This window comes from Lynx canadensis, chromosome B1 (genome assembly GCF_007474595.2).
Source record: "Lynx canadensis isolate LIC74 chromosome B1, mLynCan4.pri.v2, whole genome shotgun sequence".
NCBI classification, from domain to species: Eukaryota; Metazoa; Chordata; class Mammalia; order Carnivora; family Felidae; genus Lynx; species Lynx canadensis.
In genome coordinates, this window is record NC_044306.2 from 155,755,963 (window position 1) to 155,772,102 (window position 16,140).

The window sequence follows — 16,140 nt, forward strand, 5'->3', positions numbered from 1 at the left end:
GGGGAGTAAACAGTTGGAAATTGCTACCTGTAGCCCTTAGGTGTTTTCCTTTTAAAAAAAAACAGCAGTAGGTACCCACAGAGATAAAGCACCAGAGTTCTCATTGCTTCATCCAAAAGAATCATCTCCCTAGTTACAATTTATATATTTCCCGTGGTTAGCTTTATGCTCTAGGTTACAAAGGACAAAAAAAAAAAAAGTTCTCCCAATAAGGTCTTCCTAAGGTTTCATTCAAATGGAGAATTGCAAAACAGAAAAATATAAAACCTGCAGTTTTAAAGTGATCATCCCTGATACCGTTGATTATGAAATATGTATCTAATCGTGAAATAAACTTGAATAAACGGCCAACACAGGCACTTTCTACAGAGCGCATGGGTGTTTTAAAACAAGACTCACGTTACTGACACACTGGAAGAAGGATTAGGAGAGATTGAAGAAATATCCATTACACTGCAGTGTTTTCTTCTGGCTGGTGTTTTCATAGTAACCAAGTAACAACTGTTAAAAATTCAGCTTCATAATGAAACACCTTGGCTGCCAATTAACACCAGCTTCAAAAACTAATTTGCCTTTTGATAAGAGTTGTTTTTTCTTGATATTTTTCCCCTGCGATTCCAAGTTCTGGCCAAAAAGCAACATCACTGGACGTTTATTTAAAATAGTCCCACTCGCAACTTGAATATTTTGCATCATTTAAAACAAAAAAACTAGCAAAAGAACACCAAAAAAATCTCTCATGAGTTTAATGACTGGGCGTTTTGACATAGTTCTGTCATTTAGTTTTGTCATGTGTTCTGAGTTTAAAGCATGACCTAGAAGTCAGACAAAAGCATTTCCGATCACAACAAAACGATCTGCTTTTCAGGACGTCCTCCATAGGGATAATGCCAACAGGATATGCCAAAAAGGAGGTGCCACATAGGAAATAAATGAACAAAAAAAGTTTAGGTATCTTCAGAAGCCAGAGAACCTCAATCTCTCAAGTGCAAAGCAGTATTCTTTCTGTGATTAGATGATCCTTTGAACTCATTGGAAATGCTCTGAAAACCCCACATGCAACAGAAAGTATGCCTGCTCTTTAAGGAGCAGCCATTTTAACATTATTTAACAATCTTACACTGATTAATTTAAACCTTACCTCAGGGAAAATTTTACTAGGGATAAATGCAGTATTTCTGCTCCACCCTTTATTGTTTTTATTTCTTTTAAATTTCAAAAAATGCAAAAGGAGGAAAAAAGACAATAAAAACAAGAAAAACAAACAACTGTAGTCAACTCTGAAAATGTTCTAAAGGCTACCCATTTACAACAGACTGCTTTAGGTAAAATACCATGTTTGAATGGGTAACAAACCAAAGGCACTCCTTACTAATGTATCTTCGTTTTGCATCCAAAAAATGTATGTAGTGCAGTATTTTTTATAGTTACAAATTTTAAGTACCATTGCAACTTCCCAAATAAGTTATAATCTTTAAGGAAGCTTTCTATTACAGCCCAAATGATTTCCAAGTTTACTGTAGAAGTGGGAGACATAACATATAGTCCTAAAACCTGGATGGGTTAAGACACAAATCTAATATTTATTCACTCTTCTTTAAAAAGCATCTATTGTGACTGCTTAAGTGTAAATTTAAGGAAATGGCAACACAAGGATTGGGAGACAGAACCCTGTAGTGGTAAAACTGGAGTATGGGATTTGGAACCACATCTCCTGAGTTTGTACTTGGACTGTGCCACTTACTAGCTGTGTGATGTTGAGCAAGTTACTTAACTTGTCTGTACCTCATCTGTAAATTAGAGATGATGATATAACCATTTTATATTGCTTGGCAATATAAATGCATTTATGTTGCCTGGCTCATAACACGTGCTTAAGGTATAATCTTATTTGACTTTCATTGGATATCCAAATCCAGTTTGGGAGGAGGGGGGTGTTCACTGAATGAAGCACATGTCCTATCTGATAATTACAAAATATCCGTTCTGAAGTGAGATCTGTAAGGAATAACTTCTACAATGCAATCTTCATAAACTGTTTCACTACTTAACTGCTGTAAGACGATGCCACCTTAAGCTGTGAAGAATAGGAGAGTACAGGAACATGTGTATTAAATAATTCATAATGTGTATTTTAGAGGTTTGAAAAAACTGTCCTGTTTTCTGCTAGTGTAATACAGTGTTTAAACTTTCCAAAGTTTGCTGATATGTCTCTGTTACCAGTTTAATGCCAATTAAATAGTCACAACTCTTCAGTGACAAAAGAATATCTATATTTTGTTTTCCTTGTACATTTCTTCATTTGTATATTTTATCCACAAATGAGAACATGAGGTCAGCGTGTGTGTGTGTGTGTGTGTGTGTGTGTGTGTGTGTGTTTGGTCAAACTAGTTATTTGCATTGCTTTCATCAGTTCAACAACATCTCCTTACAAACATATTGACTTTCATTTTATTTGGTTACAAGGGAATGAGCTTACCTATGCTTAGAACCAAAATTAAACAGGGAATGTACAATAAATTTGATTAAAGTAAGGTACTGGGACATCACTTAATGTCCAACAGCTCTCACCGATTTCTCTTTTTCTGCTATATTTTTCTAATCTAAAATTTATATGATAAGTTTGGAAGAAAATATGCTTGGTCTTGCATTTATCTTAAATTTATATTCTCAAAAAAATGATTTGATCTGGGAGGAAAAAAAATCACCTAATGGTTTTGACAGGTACAGACTGAAATAATCTAAAATTCAGAAAAGTAAATTTAATAAAAAATGTACTTGCCAGAAACAAAATGCTAACTCACTTTATTATTTTTTGTAAAACACTAGAAACTGGATAGGAGACAGCACTGGAAATTTGCATTCTAATAGTCACTAAATTTCCGTGTGTCTTTGAACATATTTATGTTTTCTAACCAGTCAACAAAGTGAGAACTACACAAGAAAGTAAATCTCATTATGTTCCAACATGAGGGGTAGTCAGGGGCTTTTGACTATTAGATATTACTCTTATTATACAGTTGTATAGTTTATGGATAGACTCTAAAGTGACTTTTGACTGTTTCTAAAAACCAAAAATAAATTAGAAAGTGTAAAAGTCACTTGAACTCACCCCAGGATCATGAGCATCCCATATCCTTCTGGATACACATTTGCATTACACAGCATTATTGGACCACCAATCATAAAATTCAGATCTTAAACAAATTCATTTGACTAGTTTTACTCATAGCATATAATTGTAGTATGTTTGCTAAAAAATGTTATGAAGTGTATGATCATACTATTTCAAAAGGAAGCATTTACTTAATTGCTATAACTACTGTGAAAAATTTGGGGGAAAACCAGCTATATATCTCTCTAGTAACAACTTTTGTCATTATTCCAAGAGTTCATGCTTGTGAAATAGCCTAGCATCAGTGATGAGAAACATGTCAATGGCACTTCTTACTCAAGAGTGGGGAGTAAATCTCAAACTAGGAAAGCAAAATCACCTGGAGAACTTAGTGACCCCTCTCTCTTCACTTGAAAACCACCAAAGATCCAAATAGAATGAATGCTTTGTAAAAAGATATATTACTTTACCACCATTGCATTTGTCTGAAGATAGGCTTTTTAATCATAAGCTCTTTTTAGGTTTTAGCTCAAGTACAAAGAGTTCTTCCATTATCAGCATACTTAGGGAGAATCCCCCTACCTGTAAATCTGTTATCTGTTTTGTTTTCTCTGTATCATGTATCATTACCTAAAGTATATAAAATATTTATCTTAGTTACTTATCCACATGACTAATTTAGATCTCTCACTCAAGAAAAGGTATGCCTCATGAAGGCAGCAACTCTATGTCATTTAGAAGTGCCAAAACTGTGTGGCATAGAAGTGTTCAATAACTTTTTGCTGAATGACTGCCATCCAGTGAAGATTCAAACTTAAGTGAGTTTTCTCCATTTTCATGCTAGCAGGAAAAAATAATCTCTGAAGGTATTGGTTTTATAAGAGCAAAAGATACGTAAGTACAAAGGAAAAAAACCTTAGGAACGAGCCAATGTTATCTGTATCCTTACCATTTAGAGATTCAGTGTCATAATGGGTTCCCATTTTAGTACTTATTCACCTTGACTATAACTATCCATACTTGTGGTCTGGCTTTCTCACTAGATTACAATGTTCATAGCGAGAGACTGTGTTCACTGGTGTTTTCCCAAAGTAAATTTTAGTGCCTTGAGATATTTGAGGTACTCAATAAGTGCTCATTGAGCAAAATCATTAATGACCTTATATATAATAGGAAAATGAAAACATCTAGTTCTATAACTTTTTGCCATGTCTCCCAAGAGGTGTTCTGAGGGTATAAAGTGCTCAGATATCATCACATGATTTGGAAGGAAGACAGGCTGAATTAGAGAGAATTAAGAAGACAATCAGAGTTCAAAAGGAGAAAAGCAGAACCACAGGTTATTGTAGTAAATGCAATCCACTATGCATAACAACAATATATTCTACAAAACAGCTTTCCAAAATGTTTTTAAGTACACCAAAGTGCACTTTCAATGTAATGCAATGAGGTCCTATTAAGTATGTATGATATGCAAACAACTAGGGAAGTCACTGTTGGAAGAGGTTAGGAAAGAGAAGAAAAACATAGAGTCAGCCTTCAGTTTGTCTACACTCCAAGGCAGAAGGTACGCACAAAATAGAGCTAAAAACTCACAGCATATGGGACAAAAAGTAATGAATTCTTACACAGGAAGAACAAGAAAAGATCCCAGAAGGTGTTTGATTTTGAGTTAGAGACTAAAAGATGAATAAACTTTCCTTGATTATGATGAGGAAATTTGAGGCTAAAGAACATAATAAGCAAGTTAATGATTAGAACAAAACTAAAGCGGTAGGGAGGCAGGGAATGTGTTGAGTTTGGGATGAGGAAAGTGTGTGGTGCCTGGAAAGAGAGTGTGACAAGGTGAGCATGATGGGAGAAATGGTAGGTACAAGTCAGATCTTAGAAGGTCTTCATTCAGTATGATAGAAGTTTGGGCTTTACTGCATAGAAAATATTAAGCCACTAAGTATTTTTAACAAAGGAGCTATATGTTTAGATATCTATTTTTAGAAAATTTTCTCTGAAAACATATCAAAGGATGAATTGAAAGCAGAATTATGAAGATGCCTCCTGCCCCCCCCAAGAAAAAAAACAGAATAGAAAAGGAATTCTATATTAAGTTTACTCATTATTTTTAAAAGTTATTTTGTATTACAGTAGAACAAACATTTATAAATATGCAAATTATCATTAGGCAGCCCATTACAAAGTTAAGAGCAATTATTCCCTCTTAGTGCATAAATTTAAGGTAATAAATTGCTGACAAACTTTTGACAAACTCTCCAGTAATCTGAAATTTTATTTTACTCTTTACTTCCATATCTTTGTTTTTTTGATGTGTTCTCCTGAATATAGTATTTCTTTGCCAATATATACTGTAATCATTATGCTGAACATTGCTATTTTATTCTCATGTATTATATATACAGTTATGTTTAAATATTTTTCTTCATGTATAAATCTCAGGATATGCAGACAAAGAGAATTAAATGTGTTCATTGCTCCTATCCCCTGCTTTCTAACTATATATATGTGTGTATATAATATTATATAATATATGACATATATTATAAAACATACAATATATAATTACATATATAATACATAATATAGTTTATACCGATTTATACTTTTAAAAATTAAACTTTCTTTAATTCTTCATTTTTGACTTGTTGATATGAAAGTTATCAGTTGGGAATAAAATAAAATAGAGCAAAAGTTTAAAATTGTTGCTGAATAGGGCACACTGTATTCTAATCTACCTTTATATATTGATTCAAATCAAAGTTTTAAAGGTCAAATGTTAGAGGAGTCTTCAAAAACAGTTTTGAACTTGCTGGATTTTTTTTTATTAGAAGTCAAGTTGAGTGACTGATATTTACACATCTGATCAATAAACCTAAGGTTCTTTTTACAATCACTGTCATTTAATATTATTAAGCATATAAAAACTACTATTCTCTGAATTCCCTTTTATATTACAAGGAAGTGTTGGCATTTTCAAGTCTTAATTAAAATTAGATTATATAACACAACTGACCTTAATATAGTAATAAGAGCCCTTAACAGTAGAACAAGATGAAACTAAAATTTCATAGAAAAGACTGCCTCTTTAAGACATCCCTTGTTGCTTAAAAATGTATTGCTTTTAGCAAACTGTAATTTATTGTACTATTTAAAAATCTAATTTAGAATTAAATGATTGAATGCTGTCAAATCTATATTGTGTTATAGAAGGTAAGTAGAGCTATAAACTTGATTCAAACGTCTTGCTAACTCAACATTTATTCACCAAATATTAACTAAGTACCTTCATTTGAGATGCTGCAAGAAAGTCAGATGTTCTCCTGTCCTTAAAAGTGATGACAATATAGTGAGGGCAGTTAATTACACAAGTACAAACATGGCAAACATTAACATAGTGGAAACAGTGTTCAAGCACTGTATCGAAAAGGCTCCGTGAAGTACAATTCCAAGTTTAAATTCAACATGGACCAAACAGGCCAAAGGTAGAGCATGTACATATAGGTCTGGAGGTGAAAGAGAACAAGCACCTCCAAGGAACTGGAAAGATGTCCTACGGCAGAGCAAAGAGTGCTGAGGGTTCCATGACAAGACAGTAAGTGAAGGCAAGTTTTCAAAGATGTTTGCAAAGCATGTGTGCAATTCTTCCTAAAGACAACAAGAAGTCACTGAAAAATTTCAAGTAGAGGAGTGATGTAAATTATAATGGTTAATATTTATTGAGAATGTTCCAAACTCTGATCTGAATGCTTTATGCATCAGCTCCTTTGACTTTGACAATAACCCAAGGAGGTAAAAGTGATTATTATCCTCATCTTGTGGTGAGAAAACAGACTGAGAGAACTTGAGTAACTTGCTTAAGGTTAATTAGCTAACGTAGGGCAGAACCAGGGTTCAAATCCATGCATTCTGGCTATGGGGATGAAGAAAAGTAGAGATTTAAAAAGAGAAGCAAAGCTTTGTCTATTAAAATGCAGAGGGCATTGAATATAATGAATTCTTGGTTTCCCTATTTTGAATGCTATGTACTTGAATAGCATCAATTTAAAAGGTCTACAGAGGACTGGTAAGGGAGGAAAAATCTTTCCTCAACTCCAGTCTCTTAGGTTCTGTAATGGGACCTGACAATTAAGCTGACATAAGATAAACCAAAGACAAGTATACAAATTTTATTTAATATTTTTATGTGCATATAGGAACTTACATGGGAAAAAAGATTTAAAGAAGCAGTTAGGACTGAGAGCTTAGATGATTTTTTAAACAAAAGGACAATATATTTGTAAAGAAGTGACAAGATGAAGGAAAAGGTTTTAAGCTTTCAGGAACAGTATATTGTGGGAAACTGACTAGGAAATATATAGGGGAATCTAATGGAAGATAAGGGTTATTTTAGTATGTTTGTTGCTTTCAAATAATCAGTATGCCAAAGTGGCACATCTGGGGCATGTTCTTACCCCTCAGCTGCAGCTCACTTAAACATCCATTGTTGACATACAGGTTTAGGCAACATAAATTTAAGTAAGAAACAAGCCATTGGTATATCCGACATTACCCAGATAAACTGAGTAGAGGAAGAATTGATGGCCCAGAAACACTAATGACAGAGAAAATGTAGAAAGAACTGTCAACACCTGAGATGAAGAAAAAGGAGCCAGAAGAGTGTTGTATCACAGAAGGGAGGAGAGTTTCCACTGGTTTCAAAATGAACTCAACCATAAAAATATCCAAAGAGCCCTTCTTCTTGAAATAATAATGACTCTAGATATTTTTATGAGAACTGGTAGAATGGTTATAAAATAAAGAGAAAAAACACCCAGAGAAGCTGTTCTTGAGGGAAAAATCGGTTCAGTTATATGAAATTTCACTTTGAAGTAGGGCATCTAAATATATAAAATAATGTATATTAATAAAAAAATTAAAAGTATACACTTGTAATGTATTTTTTAATACAGAAGTATATAAATTAAAACCTGAAAGATGGTTTATGGGATAACACCACCAACCTCACCAGAAAAAGAAATCACTCTGTCATGGATCCTTCCAGACTTACAAATATTTACATGTATATACCAACAAATGTGATCACTACAAGTATGCTGTTATTTGTTTTTTGCCTCTAATATACCACACCTACCTTTCTAAATCAATGCAAGATCTACCTCATTTCTTCCATAGCTAAAGAGTATTCCATTATTTGGTGTAGCAGTTTATTCAACCCATTTCCTACGGATGAAGGGTTAAGTTGTTTTGTTGATGTAAACCATGATGCAAGTCTACCTTGTGACTATCTCTACACATTCATTCCTTTCAGTGGAGGAATGCTGCCCCATTGCATGGTTCTTCCACAAGCTAACCCCAAAGTCCTTAATGTAGGCAGAACAATACGGTTTTGTGATTGTATGACAAGATTGATAAAAATAAAATTGATCACAAAAACATGGATAAGAATAAAAATAGTCTTCTCTGGTAGGATTTTTAAGAGGCTGAAAATAGTGATTGTTATAAAGAGCTGAATGCCTGGGGAGATGATGGGGAGATCTTCCTGTTTAGAGATTAGCATGAAGTGACGACTGGAACCTAAGTAGCCATCGTCTCATTTTTTCTTTATTTTGCGAGAGAGAAAGTATAAGTAGGGAGGGCCAGAGAGAGAAAGGGGGAGTGAGAGAGAAGCCCAAGCAGGCTCCACACTAACAGCACACAGACCAATGTAGAGCTTGAACTCATGAACTGTGAGATCTTAACCTGAGCCAAAACCAAGAGTCCGATGCTTAACCGACTGAGCCACTTTGGTACCCCTGCCATTGTCTCATTTTGAGGATGGAAGCGCATGTTTTAAAGATAATAGAACAGAAAAACAGATGAAGTCTTGGTCTCTGCTGTGGAATTTTCATGCTAATCCTGGACTGCATTTCTTTTTTATGCATATGAATAAAACCCTGGTTTGTTTAAGTCACCATAGTAAAGTTTGTGATACTACGAGCTGTATAAAATTAATATATTAGATAAGGGAAAATATCAAAATTATAACTCTGTAGGGAGCAGTACTAAAAAATCATTTGTTTGGTTCCAAGCCATCAGGCAACTACTTTACTGCAAATTACACCTTAAAACTTCCATTTCTTTTCTGACCTGCATCAGAAAAAGTAATGATAGCTTCAGAAAGTAGGGTCTTAAATCTGTAATGCTATTTTTAATATCTTTTTCCTTCTGGTTAGCTATGTGATCATAGAGATATTAAAGAAATAACAAAGTAAACTGATGTCTATCCTTTTTTTATATTTATATAGCCTGTGTATTTAAGACTTTTCTGAAAGTAAACCCTTCAGAATGCAATGATGCATTAGAAAGAACGTTAAATTAACAATTAATTAATGACCCAGGCTTTGGTCAGAAAATTATAAGAGAGAATACAACTTGGTGAAAAGAAGTGGGAAAATGTTTTTGTTTCAGATGAAAATATTTTATTTAAAAACAGAAGGGGTTTTTTGACCCTCATAAGAATTACTTCCCAAAGCATTCATAAACCATGTATATACAAAGAGCAGCTGGAACATTTTGTTTATTTATAGGAATGTGCAAAATGGAAGAGTCGGAAATGACTGTAAAGCAGCCATCACTGCTTGACCTGACACATTCACCACAGGAATTTTGAGAGATTTCCCCAGAATGATGTTCTATGCACGTCAAAGTAGGATCTCCATCATTAACATCTGTCATTTGGAGGTTTTTTAATTATGAGATAGATGAAGTGACCTGTCCATGTTTTAAATGATAACCTGTATAATTTACTCTGCTACATTACATGCTGTTTCACTGTCTTTTGATTCAACGACTGCTTTCTCACAGCATTTAATAACTACAACTTACAGGAGAGAATTCTTACAACTTCTTTCTCTGAAGAAAACTACTCTGGTTTTGTCGATGGAAGTCACTTTCTTTGATCTCAATGTTTTTCAGCAATAGGTTCAGGGCACCAGAAACACGCAGGGTGCAGATTTATATTTTCTCTCTTACTGACACAAATCAAGTGCAGATTTATCAAGCTGTGAAATATATTAAGTTCACAGGGTTTTAACAAAGGGTTACCAAACCTCAAGAACCTGCTGTGATTCAAACTACTTTCAGATGTCCTTTTAATTATATTAAATGAAAGTTTGGGTTGGCTTTGATGCTTATGGGCAAACATCGAAATCTCTTGAAAGAGCTGCTAAAAGTACTCCCTGTTGCTGTAGTTAATATACTACATTGTATGCACACCACTAGCCAATTTATTCTAGCCACTTTAACAAGGATATCCAGCCTGACAGGCCACACAGAATAGTATCACAAGTCAAGCAAAGCACAAATCATTAGAGGACTCTGAAAGTTGTTTGACATGCACCACGGAGCTCTTTGTCACACAGCCAATTAAGTGACCAAACAAGGAACTTGAAAATACTCATTAATTTCTTCCTAGCAGTATAAATGGAGGTTAGAATCCTTCCTGTCTCATGCACCAAAGGCAGACAAGTAAAACGGGCATAATTCAATTTGCACTTTGTCCAAGACGCAAGTGGCAACTTAGGTTCACAAGAAAGTCTGCATTGGAGACAAAAGAATGAAAGGAATAGGTAAAAAAAAAAATCAGAAAGTACACATAATAATATAGATATATGGGCTTTGGGATTTTTTTCAATTAATCAACAGTTGACATTACTTTTATCCTTGAAAACCTGTGTCAGCATTTCTGAGCAGATTCAGACATTGACATTATTACTTCCTCTGTGAAATACGAACTGGAGTGGATTCCTGAATGCCATGCTCTGCAGGTTTCCCTTGTTCCTCAAGGCTGTTCTTCAGCCTCTCTTGTTGGTTTCTTTTCTCCCTGACCTCTTAGAGTATGGCAGTATCCTGGGGCTCCGTCCTAGATTCTTTCCTCTTCTCTCTACACTCATTGTGTTGTTGTATTCATCTAGCATGTTGGCTGTAAATGCCACTTGAAGTGAAACATTGCCAAATGATGATTTCTAGCCTGATCTCTCAGCCGAACTGCATGCTTATATAACTAACTGCATATTTAACATCTGCATTGTGCAACTAACGGGAATCTCAAAGTTAACATGCCCCAAAGTGAAGTGCTTTTTGTTCTGGTCCCAAGTTGGTCACAGACAGACTGTCTCAATAAATAGTGACTTCATCCTTCCAGAAGCTCAGGCAAAACTTTTTGTCATTTTGACTCCTTTCTCTGACATGTCACATATGATCCCTTAGCAAATCCTGTTTGGTACACTTAAAAAGAAATCCTGAACCTGAGTAATTATCTCAGCATCCCACACTCAGTGAGTCTCAGTGAGACTCAAATGAGTCTATTTGACCCTATTGTGCTTGGTCACCCTGTTTCAGGCTTTAGTTTTCCTCCAATAATCTATTCTTTACTTTTAAAACACATTAGGTCACGTCATCACTCTGCCCTGAAACCTACAGTGGTTTACTGTGTCTCTCTGAATAAAAGCCAGCATCCTTATGATGGTCTGTCACATCTGAGCCCTTGCTACCTCTTTTACCGTGCACCAGTTACAGTCCATTAAGCGTCCCACTTCGGCTCAGGTCACGATCTCACGGTTTGTGGGTTCAAGCCCCGCCTTGGGCTCTGTGCTGACAGCTCCAAGCCTGGAGCCTGCTTCAGATTCTGTGTCTCCCTCTCTCTCTCTGCCCCTCCCCTGCTTGTACTCTGTCTCATTCTTTCTCTCTCTCAAAAAAATAAACATTAAAAAAAATGTAAAATTACAATGCACCAGTTGCACTGGCCTCCTGGAATACCACAGGCATGTTTCTACCTCAGAAATTTTCTGTCTCTCTACAAGAGTGCTTTTCCCCATGTATCTGCTTAGTTCACTCCCTCACCTCCTTCAGAGTTTTGCTCAAATATCAATATGGTGATGCATTTCTTTTTCTCCTTAGTATTTATCATCATCTCATAGGCCATATTTTTCACATACTTACTGTATTGTTTATATTCTGCCCCTAGAAATATCACAGCAGGATTTTGCCTGTTATGTGCGTTGCTGTATCCCAGTGCTGATAAGGTTATTGGGCTCATGTGCTCAACTATTAACTCCTGAATGTTTTTGTTGTTAATTATCATGTGGTATTTTTCCATAGTCGGAGACAGACATTGTTTTGGCACTGCTGGTGCCTAGCCCAGAGATATCTAGTGGATAATTAAGGCAAAACAAACAAACTAAATTAACAAATCCGTAATGAGCAAATCATAGTCGTGAATTAAAATTAAAAGTGTGTTTCAAATTCTTTGTAAGCTTTAAAGAACACAAACCATCTGCCTTTGAAGAAAAAGAAGAAGGAGAATGGGAAGGAGAAGGAGAAGAAGAAGAGGAAGAGGAAGAAGGAGAAGGAGAAAGGAAGGAAAGGAGGACGGAAGGTAGGAAGGAAGGAAGAAAACTGTGTGTGTGTTCATTTGCATCTATCTACCAATTTTTTCCAATCAGTTCTCAGCCTGACTGTGCAGGTAATAGCAGCTTCCAAAGGATGACTCAAAAGATTCATATCCATAACTGTATGTTCTTATATTATCCATTAAGCAAGGTCAACTGCAGAATCTACAGGGCATATGTGCTGCCTCTGAGATCTAGAGAACAAAAAGAATGGCTGACAAATTTTTTAAATATATATAATGCTTAGCTAGGAAAATGTCCTGCTTTTAAAACTGTGAAAAATGAATGCCAGTATTTCTTAATATTTCCTTCTAAAGAAGAGAACAATGCTAACAAACATTACTATTTAAAAACTGGGCACAGGGTTGACAATTGAGAAAAAAATGAAAATCTAAGTTCTGGTTTCATTTATACAACATGAAAGCAGTTCTTGAGTGGTTTGAGGTCAACCTGTACTCCCAGAGTCTCATGAAAACCACGGATGTCTCTTTGGAGTCATATGACTTTTCACTGGTTCACGTACCACACTCCCACACCCACCCAAGCCCCCATTCCATGACTGGAGTTAAGGACTTTTGCAATCCACCTGTACTAGAATGACTATACTCAAAAAAGAGAGAAAATAACAAGTGTTGCCGAGGATGTGAAGGAAGTGAAACCTTCATGTATTGCTGGTTGGAAGTGTAAAAGGGTGCAGTCACTTTGGAAAACATTTTTACAGTTCCTCCTTTAACACAGCATTACTGTATTTTCTATTTGCTTTTTCCTTTCTTAATATGATGATTTTTTGATCACAGTGTCCTCTGAAAACAAAAGGACCTCAAGGCAAGTTATGTGTGTATTTGAACTTAGCAGTGCAAAATTATTACCAAACAGCCATGTGAACTGAACCTCAAACAAGAAGGAAAATAAAACTATTTCATTCTATATCATCCCTGAGATAAAATAAAATAAATCAGTAAATGTAAACCAGTAGATCTATCCTGACTCCTAACACCAAATAATGAAGTCAGTTCTGGAATAGCCATATCTTAGGGATTTGGAACATGAGCTTCAGAATCAGGAAGTCCAAGCTTTGAATTCAGGACCCCCTTCATTACTATGGTACGATCTTGTTAAAGTCACTTAATTTTCTCCCTGGGTCTCATTTTCTCTACTCTAAGTTAAAAATAGCAATAATTGGGGCGCCTGTGTGGCTCAGTAGGTTAAACATCTGACTCTCAATTTCCATCCAGGACATGAACTCACAGTGCATGAGTTTGAGCTCCACATCAGGCTCTGCTCTGACAGTGTGGAGCCTGCTTGGGATTCTCTCTCTATTCCTCTTCCTCTATCCCTCTCCTGCTCTCTCTCTCTTATAATTATATCAAAAGATGGTTGTGAATATTAAATAAGAATTTATGCAAACTGCTCCACACAGTGATGGCCACAGAATTAGTGCCTGATAAATGCATTTATTCTCAACAATAAATCACTGTTCATGTTGCAAAAACATTACAGACACGTTAGGACAACAGCATTAGTACCTTCGGTGCTAGTGGTTGACCTTGGGCCAATCATCTCATCTCTCCAGATCTCAGTGAACTCATTTTCATTTTTAAGGTACCTTTTATTAATATAGGACATCACAGTACGTGTTACAGATGTAACACAAGCCTTACTTCTCTTTCTTGGCATAATACTTAACACTCTCTTCTTGAATGAAGGTATCTATTTTGCCCCAGACATGATAATGATTTTTTTTTTTTTTTTACTATGACTTGTATCAGTTTCTATCTCTTGGTAGTGAACAAAGACTTTAGTGTAATCTATATTAAAACTAAATGAAAAAAATACTGGACCCAATTTTTTTGTTTGTTTTTGTTCAATTTTTTGAGGTACAAGCATACTGAGTATTAGGAGATTCGCATATTATTTAAAAAAATCAAAGCAATCACCTTTTAATTATTCACCTACAAAACAGTATTCAGTTATCATGGCTGCCAGATGATAGTTCAGTTTTTACTGTGCTTTTTATGTTTAATAAACAAATGTAGGAAGTATAAAGAAGTAAAAGACTGATCTAGATAAATCATAGAATAGACAAAGTACCTCTAAACAATTAAAAGCTAAATGGATTTGATGGTCAAAGTCAAACCTAGAAGAATCATTGTTTACACCGATGTAAAGGCCACATTTTTAAAGAATCTCATGTTTAAACAGCTACATTTTTTTTTCAAATTTAATGCATAAAGCACTTCTAGTATATTTTAAACCTATCGTATACATAGCTCAGAAAGTGCTCCAAACCTAGAAACAATAGGGAACATAAAACAAGTCTTTAAAATTCAAATAAAGTTTAAAGTGTTATTTACCCTAGAATTTCATAGAGTGATCATCTATGTTAAAATGAATAGAAGTAATGCCATGTCTTAGTGAGCAGAGCATTTCTACTTCACAAATATTCTGTTTGTATTTGGTCTTATCAGATGTTTAGTCAATAACTGAAACATTTATTCATAGCCAGGCAATTATAACACCAGGAAATCAGCCATTGAATAAACTGTGCTATTAATTTTCCATCAGAGATTCATGTTTGAATGACCATGCATTTCACAGATTTAAATACCAAAAGGCTAATTATCTCCAAGGCCCTATTAAAGGGATAGCATAGATTGCAATCAAAAACAATCCTAAAATTGCTAAAAAATGATCTTCAGCTTTCATTGCTGAAGAATACTTCAATTTCTCTACCTATTATACATATTAAGAGGACAGGAGATATATCTTAAGGGAATATATATATAAGATATACATATATATCATATATATATATATATATGGAAAAAACAAAAAACAGCTGAATGTTCCTTACATTCAAAGATTCATAAATTTATACAGTAAAATGTACATTAAGAGCTTTTTTTGATGTAAATTATTGTCCCTCTTTTTTAAAGCCTCAGGTCCTTATCCTATTCCTTAGTTTAGAATAACATTCAATTGCCTGACTGCCTTCCAGTTCATGTCTTTGGGGGTTCCTGTACATCTGGAATTAAAGTTGTTTTTTTTTTCTCCTGTTAATCTGTCTTATGTCAATTTAATTATTAGACCAGCCAAAGAACCTAGAGGGGAAAAAGGAAAAAAAAAATTTTCAAACCTCTACACTGCCTTCCTGTCTTGTAAAAATAACTATAAAGTTGTTTCTGCCATTCTTTTCACACAGACCCCATAAACAAAGTAATGGTTTCTACCCTGCTTAGAAACAAATTGCAACATGTTAGCTGGAGAAAAATTATATTTATATCAGGACTAAAATGTTCATAATGGGTGGGAAGGTAAGACAGTCACCATGTGGGTGGAATATTTTGGTACAGAAGCACGATGTTCCAAGTATTCTGGACTATTCGTTGTCTTATATGGCTGATTAAATGTCATTTCTGAATGATTTGCTACTCAAATATTAGCTGGCCCAGTGTATTAATGAAATGCTTTCACACACACACACACCTCTATGAAGAAATTAGAGATTTACGTATTGCACCCAACTCACCTTTCAGTTATGATCAAAATTCTCACATTCCAAGTTACACCTCCTTGTTGGTCTGT

General features: G+C 34.9%; 1 protein-coding gene across 10 annotated transcripts in view; it reads right to left on the reverse strand.

Moving 5' to 3' along the window:
- ADGRL3 (adhesion G protein-coupled receptor L3) overlaps positions 1–16,140 on the reverse strand; it is an 820,040-nt gene that overhangs the window by 124,575 nt on the left and 679,325 nt on the right. The gene's annotated exons all lie outside the window — the stretch shown is intronic.